An 8,500-nucleotide genomic window follows, 5' to 3' on the forward strand; every position below is an offset into this window, starting at 1 on the left:
GTTCACTGTGACTTTTTACTAGGTATGTGTAGATCCTCCTACAGCACAGAGAATTAGGTGATGGCATGAACAATCCTGAGCAACAGACTGTTCATGTAAATGCAAACTGCAGGGTCATTCCCAAGTGTGTGATACAGACACTGAATGCATCTGCCATAGTTTCACAAGGTGTCTGCAGAAACCTGTTTGCCATGCAGCTCTAAAGCTCAACATGCCCCCAGTGTCCATCTGGCATGTGCTGTCGGCGTTTACACATGAAACAAGACAAAATTCAGCTACAGCAAGCTCTTCATGAGTGTGACAAACTACTACATTTGGAGTTCTGTAATTTTATTCTTGGCAAGATGGAGGATGACAATTTTCTTCCATGGGTAGTGCTTGGTGATGATGCAACATTCCATTTAAGTGGGAAGGTGAATCATCATAATGTGAGAATATGGGGTATGAAACAACCACATGAAACTGTACAACCTTAGAAAGACTCTCCAAAATTTAATGGGTTTGTGCAGTCTCATGGGAAAAGTTGTGTGATCCATTTTTCTTTGCCGAGAACACTGTTACCAAAAGCACAAGCACATATCTCAATATACTGAAGAACTTTCTTTTCCCATAGTTGGATACGGATTTGAACAACTTCATTTACCACCAGGATGGGGCACCACCACACTGGCATCTGGAAGTGTGGGAATTTTTTAATCAAAGGATTACTGAACGATGAGTTGCACTGGACCAAATTATTCAGCCTTAAATTACTGGCCTCCAGAGACACCACACATGACTGTATATGATTATTTCTTGTGGAGGTTTGTGAAAGACTTTATGTGCCTCCTCTGGCAACAACAATTAATCAACTAAGACATTGCTTAACAGCAGAGATGGAAGCTGTAACTCAAGAAATGATTACTGCAATGTGAGAACAGTTTGAATACCACATTGACATACGCACATATTGAACACTTATAAGAAGGTATAAAAAAACTTAAGTTTTCTGTTCATCAAAAAACAAAAATTTATTGTAAATATGTATTAGTTTCAGAAATATAGACATGCTAAATTGGATGATTCTTTTTGATGCACACTATGTTATGTGACCAAACCTATTCCTTGCAAATGGATTACAAATTTAATAGAGTGAGTTTGAAAGTAAGCCTGGAAAGCAGTTCCAATAAAACTAAAAAGATGTGTGACCAACAAATCAAAATTAAAATTTTGTAAATTAACTAAGGAGACACAAAACCAGTGGATTAGTTTTCATATTCGTGGAAACTGAAGACAAAGCAGAATTGACAAGAAAAAGAGTGAACAGTTAGAATGTCTTGGAATGTAGGGTTCTTGAAAGTAGGCTCAAAAGTAACCTCCAGATCTGTCTGAGAGGAAAGTTTACAGTGTGTGTACCATGGAAAGTTGCATGAATTTAAGTGACAGGAAAACAAACAAAGTAATGGATCAAGGAACATACTGGAGTTGTCATAATTATTACTACAAAAGCAAAATTAACTAAAGGGGTTAGGACATGGAGCCAGGAAAATGCATGATAGATGAATCAAAGTTCTTTGCTGGGTTTCAAGAGATAAGAAAAAACTGTGATGACCAAATGGGGGATGGGTAGATGACATTAGGAAACATGCAGTAATAACAAGAATAGCTGAAGACAGCTATGGATGGAAAAATCGAGAGAACTTCATCCACATTTAGCAGCAGCAGAAACAGTGGCAACAGTAGTAGTAGTAATAATAGTAGTAGTAATAGTAGTAGTTGTTGTAGCAGTAGCAAATAGTTACACTCCCACTTGGTACCATGCATCACTTTCTATCTTTGGTACAGGTCAAGGAAATGGAAAATTATCAACACAGCTGTTTATGAAGATCAATGGCTTCCCTAAAAATTTACAGTGGAGTTGAGGTTTATTAAATTATTATTGATGATTTGATGAACAATGTAAGTGAGCTTAGGAGCCATTGTAGTATGTGAAACATCTTAAAATGTGTGAATTCTGAAAATTTACAGTTGTAAACAGTGAATGCTCTTGCAGTGCTTGTCTAGTTGAATCCATACATTCCCTGTTGAGAATGTGATCCACATGTTTGGTAGAATGTAGAGTGGCTCCATGATGTTGGGAGTACATTATGTTCTGTGATGCTAACAGAATGCGCACATTGTTAAACTACTATGCTTACAAAAAAATGGAACTAAAAGTTCCATTTTATTTTGTACTCTAAACTAAAAGGATCTATGAACATATTGCAGACTGTATTGCTCCATATATTGATAGAGAAACAGACATGGATATTTTTCTGATGCGCCAAGTAGGTGTTACTGCAACTGTATGTGATTGTTACACATGGTATTGACTGCAACTCAGATATTTCATCAATAATAGAATTAATGTAAGCACTTCATAAATGGTACTTAACCAGTGAAAAAATTCAAGTTACACTGTACAGTTTGCATTGTGAAGATGATGTGTATGGTGAAGTTGGTATGTACATCCTGCATATATTATCCATCATACATACAGTGTCTGACAAAAAAAAGTGAAGTGCCTGGAAAGTGAGGAGGAAAGAAAATGAAACTTCATGGTTTGAGAGTGTATGTGATCATATTTCAGTGATTACAAACTTGAGTTAAATTTACGAAGAACTTTGCAACTGAGCTGGAGATACACACACTGATTACATCGGGAAGGCGATAATAAAGTTGTTGTATCTTCTTCTGATGCAAGCTGACCCACAGCTGTTGGAACTTCTCCTTGATGTCCTGTATACTAGCACTAGAATGGAGGTGACATCAAGCTGGTCCCACACATCCTATATTTGGGACAAATCTGTGGATCTGACCACAGGGATACCTTGACATCACATAGACAGTTCGTAGAGACATGAACCATGTGTGGACCAGCATTGTCCTGTTAAAAAATCACACCATGTTATTGTCACATGAGGATGCAGAATGACCATGACATGTTGTTGTTGCAGCAGAATTCTCTTGATCACTGCTGGCCATGACCTAAAGTCACACACAATGGCTCCCCACACTGTGACTCCTGGGTAACACTGCTGCTCCTCTCCAAAAAACTGAAAGGCTGGGATGTCCCCTCAGGCCACTGTCATACTTGTTTATGATGGTCATGTGGGTAGTGCAGAACTGCAGTTTATTGCTGAACACAGTACAGTGTCATTCATTGGCAGTCTGTGCTTCCCAGTCATGGCACCACTACAAACACAGCAGTTTGTGTTGTGGTGTTAATGGCAACATACACATGGGATGATAATTCCTCAGTCAGCTGCTGCTAGTATCTGTCCCATGGTGCAGGTTGACAGAATATTGCAGGGAGTCCATTACTTGTTCTCAGATGGCAGGCAAAGATGTGAAGGGATTACAATGTGTGTGCTACAAAATATGGTCAGAGGGATTGACTAGGACCCTGATGATGGGTATCCCTGCTCTCTCATTCCCATCAGTCCAACTTTGGGCCACTGGCACGTCTAAATGCTCCCCAAATGTGTATATTGCAAATTTTGATGAGCTGTCCACTTGTGATCCATAATGAGATCCATTTCACTGTCAGGTGCTGGTAACATTGTCTTACACAAGTATGTGGCATACCTATGTTCGTCAGTGGTCACTCAACATCTGGTGTTGTTTATATCCCTTATATATCCTACCAGGCCCGATAACAACACTGAACGTGAACAAAGTAATGACAAAGAACTGTGACTCTAATGATCTACATACCTGTCATCGATGATGCATATGTACACAAAGTCACATTTACATCTGATCATGTCTTCTTGGTATTTCACTTTTTTTCAGGCAGTGAATATTCATGGGAAAAGATGAGGGGAAGAAAGGGGGTAGTTTAAAGAGTCTTGTTAATGTTGAGGTAAAGAACAGATATGGTCTCTTCTCTGTTGAAGGGGAGTTTCATTCAGCTGTAAAAGTAGGGTGCAATACACAGATAACAATAATGTAAGGGACAGTTTGGAACTAAGTTCAGCAGGGAGAGAAATATCTGGTTGTTAGGTAGCTGCCTTGGGATTGTTGTTGGCCAACGGATGCAGGAAAAGCTAGTATCAAGGTATGAAGTCATAACTATTGTATCACTTTGTCAGCTAATAGAGGAGACTGAGATTCTCCTGAGAAATTTGAGTGAAAAGAATAAAATATTGACAATTGTGGAGCAGGCAACAGTCTGGCCAAGAAGGGAAATTATGGCACTGAGTGTGACCTGGAGCAGCTAGGTATAGGAACCTAAGAGATAAGTGGTGGCTCTTTTGAAGTTTGATAAGTTTCCAAATAAAAAAAAGAGGTTATCTTTGGCTGGGATCAAATACTTATTCTGTATTCTCAGCTTCAAAGAGCTGATTTTGATCTTCCTGCAGTTGCTATGGAAAGCAAGAATAAATCAACATCCTGGAGGTACAACTACTGAGCAAGTGGGTTGTAATTCCCACAACAATTCATTCAAAACTTTGTTTTGAGCTTCAGTTTTGATTATTTCAGAGTAATACTGTATGAAGTTGGCACAGTGCATTTAGAATTGATTGCATGTCAACTGACTGGCACAGGTGCCATGTCAATACTTCATGCAAGACTGTGCATATCACAGTGGATCCACATATGCCTTGTATAGGTTTTGCAACAATGACATAATTGTTAAAAACAGAAATTTATAGAATTACAATGTATTTTGACAGATAATGGTACATTAAATAACATTGAATAAATTGTAAAATAAAATTACATGACATAATATATGAAATTCATTATAAAGCAGTCCCATTAAAAGTAAAAATAGTCAGATACACCATTATAACAACACATATTACATTTTTGTGGATTTTTTTGTAAATTCTTCTAACAAATTTCCTAGCTTTAATAAAAATGTACTTCATTTTTATAAAACAATCTTTTCAAAATTGAATCCAGCAGACAGGATATGTTTTGTAATTTCATAGTTACACTTCTATTTTAATTGGATTCTGTTCTTGTTTTTTTCTTTTTTAAAATTGCATTAGTTTGAAATTATGTACCATGAATACTGATTATAACTGATTTTTTTGTGATTTTAATTACGTTAATCAACAGTGATGGTGGCAGAAATATATAAATTTTAAGACACAGAATGATTTTAAACATTCCCATCAATTACAGTTCTACTTGAGGCACATGGAAAACACTGAATGTTTATTACATGACAAAAGTCCCCAAAGTATAGTATTACTAATATTGCCCATGTTTGGCTCTGCTTTGAATTGCTGTTGACATATTATTAGCTTTTCAATTAATTAATAAGTGTGAAATTGCGAGCAACAAAATTTGAAAGAAGGGGAAAGGTAAAGCTATTACTTGTCAAATTCTGCAGATGAATAAAGCTACCAGGAAAGTTGAATAAGACTTGAACGGACTGTAGCTGACTTTGGGCAGGTCTCACACTGATGATGTGCCAGTTTCTACTTTTAGGATGTGGAGGTTGACAAGACACAGCCTACACCTTAAGAGGAGGTGGAAGAAAGAGTACCCTATTACCAAGTGCCTCCTTCAAGATAAAATTAGGGTATTTGTGAGATTTCAGATTCTTGCTATCAAGTATTACATAGTCAACATACATCAGTTTTAAGTGCTTTGATGTTGCCTACCCAACTAAATATTGTAGAGAGACCAGAAATAGTGCTAGGAAAATCTGGTGGCAAAGGTCGTAAGAAACTGAAGTGCAGGTAGATATCAAGAGTATACCCTACACCAGGGATCTCCAAACATTTTATACTAAGAGCCATACTGGCCCACTGGAGTCAATACATAGCTATACTCTGTTTTCTTGAGGCCTGATACTCTAGCACTGCATGGAACTCCTCAGTACAATTCATAATTTCTCGTAAAACTTACCAATGCTGCCATTAATTAAGAGATGACACTGGGTAGCTCTGTAGTAGTCATTACAGAAATAACTGCATATAGTCTGACATTGAGTGGTGCCCTCAATTGCTTTTTGTAAATATTGCTACAAATAAATACCACTCTTGAGCATCATTCTAACATGCTTTCATGAAATCTTGTTGCTTCTGTGGATCATTAAAATTGCAACAAGTTGTCAGGACATAGCGTGAGCTGCAATGGTATCAGCACTGTGGACATCTTCCAGCCACAACATTCCTTGCCACACAGCAGCAATAGTGGTTGCCTTTTCATCCCATGTAGTCACTGCTAGCATGAGCCAAGGAAAGTTGGACAGACTGTAGTTCATGATATCAACATACTGTAGTGCTGAATTAAGTGAAGATTTTTTTTCAGGGTAGACAGTGATTGAGGTGTTCATGGTACTGGGAGAGGGGGGTGGACTCTACTTTGCAGTTGCTGATGGTACTTATGGACAATTAGTGTCCAGGTCATTTCACTGCCACTGCCATGGTGATAGCTGACACATGTGCTGAGCTTTACTTATTGTGATGACTACTGCTGACAATGTTGAATGTATAGTAGTGACTTTTGTGGAGAGTAGAGAAGTTAAGTGCAATAGTACATCACTGTCTTGTGGGTAGTGGCAACAAGTGTGATGTGAAAAGCAGAGTACAATGGGACTACTATGTTTTCCGACTACAGTTTCTTAATGAATATACAGTGTGTTCAACAGTGAGGAAAGCAAAATAGAGTGGGACTAGTATGTTTTGTGATAAGTTTCTTAGTGAAGCTACAGTGTGTTTAACAGTGTGTATTTAATTTAATTAAAATTGTCTTAAAGATAAATCTAGTGCAGTTAATTAGTTGGAACCCTTGCTCTTAGTGCTGTCAATTGGCATAATTTTGATTTCTAGTTACATCCATATTGTGCAGATTTATGTAAATATAAAAAAGAAATGAAGACAGGCTGTGAGTGCAGAAATTTTATAGAGCAATGGAGACATCAATATTTTGTGATTCAGTCAAGTAACAAGGCACTGTGTATAATTTGCAATGAAACGATATCAGTACTCAAAGTGAACTAGACATTCTCAGGGTTATTCAAAATTTACCGGAATAAAGGGTGAGGTATGTATGCACCATAGAAATGGGTTTGAAATCTCAGCAATGTGCCCTAGTTTCTATGTGGGTTACTCAATAGCAAAATGTGGAAAACCATTTACTGATGATGAATTAATAAAGGATTGCATGACTGCTGTAGTTAAAGAAATGTGCCCAGAAAAAGTTAATTTATTTAAGAACGCCTGGTCATCAATGAACACTGACTTGAAGAGTAAATGATATTACTGAAAATGTATTAATTCAATTGTCTGAAGAAACTGGACACTTAGAGTGGTTCTCTTTGGCTTTGGATGGTCAACAGATGTTTCTGATTATCCACAGGTGTTAATTTTAATTTAATAATTGCAGGGGAAATAAAAAATTATGAAGTGTTTTTTATGTTCATAGCATTCAGCCCATGGCTATCTGAGAAAGAATTATTAAAGGAGTGTTTTCCATCTTCAGTGCAAAAAACTTGAGTTGTACGAAACTGATGGTGCAAAAATGTCTGGAAAAATTAAGCGTAATTCCTCTCATGTTGAAGGCAGTAGGAAATGACAATGAATCAAAACCATTAATTGTATATTGCATCATTCATCAACAATCTTTGTCCAGAAAATGCTTGGATATGTCAGAAATTTTAAAGCCAATAATGTCAGTTATTAACTATATAAGATTGCATGCTGTTAAGCATCATCAGTTCTGCAAGATTATTAAAGAGATTGAAAAAAAGAAAGAAATTACTTACCATGTTATACCTCCATGTGCTGGCTTGGCTGTGGAAAATATCTGACACAATTTTTTGAGCTCTGAACAACAGTCAAAATTTTCTTGAATGAAAGGAATTGTCTTCTGTCTGAGCTATAAAACAATGAATAGTTATGAAAAGTTATCATTTTATACAGATTTAACCAAACATGTGAGACTTTAATTTTAAAATACAAGGAAATAAACCATTTACTGCCTGGTTTGTACACTCCTATTAAATCCTTTCAACAAAAATTGTTTTGTTTCAGTCTCAGCTGAACTAAAAATGTTTCACACATTTTAACACATTTCATTCAATCAGCAGCTATAGATTCAATTTCCAGCAGGTTCAACTGAATGTTTGACGTTTGTGTGCTTTAAAAATTAACTTTGAGCTGTAAATGATGTCAGAATTTTTCATAATCCTTTTAATACTGATATAGAAAATCTTGTGCCAGAACTTCAAATGAAAATGATTGATTTACAATGTAGTAATTTTTGTAAAGATAAATATTTAATTCATCACTACTGGAATTGTATAAGAGTCTTCCAATTACACAGTTTGATCAGTTGAACAAGTTTGTTCATGGCTTTTTTTCCACTTTCAGCACTACTTACATATGTGAAAAAACTCCAAAAATGAAATATACAAAAAAATATTGACAGATCTAAACTAACTAATGAACATTTGAAGTCACTGCTGATAATTTCCACTAATTAACAATTCACAACTGCAAACACTTATAAATGTGAA

Source organism: Schistocerca gregaria, chromosome 8, assembly GCF_023897955.1.
Source record: "Schistocerca gregaria isolate iqSchGreg1 chromosome 8, iqSchGreg1.2, whole genome shotgun sequence".
Taxonomy (NCBI): domain Eukaryota; kingdom Metazoa; phylum Arthropoda; class Insecta; order Orthoptera; family Acrididae; genus Schistocerca; species Schistocerca gregaria.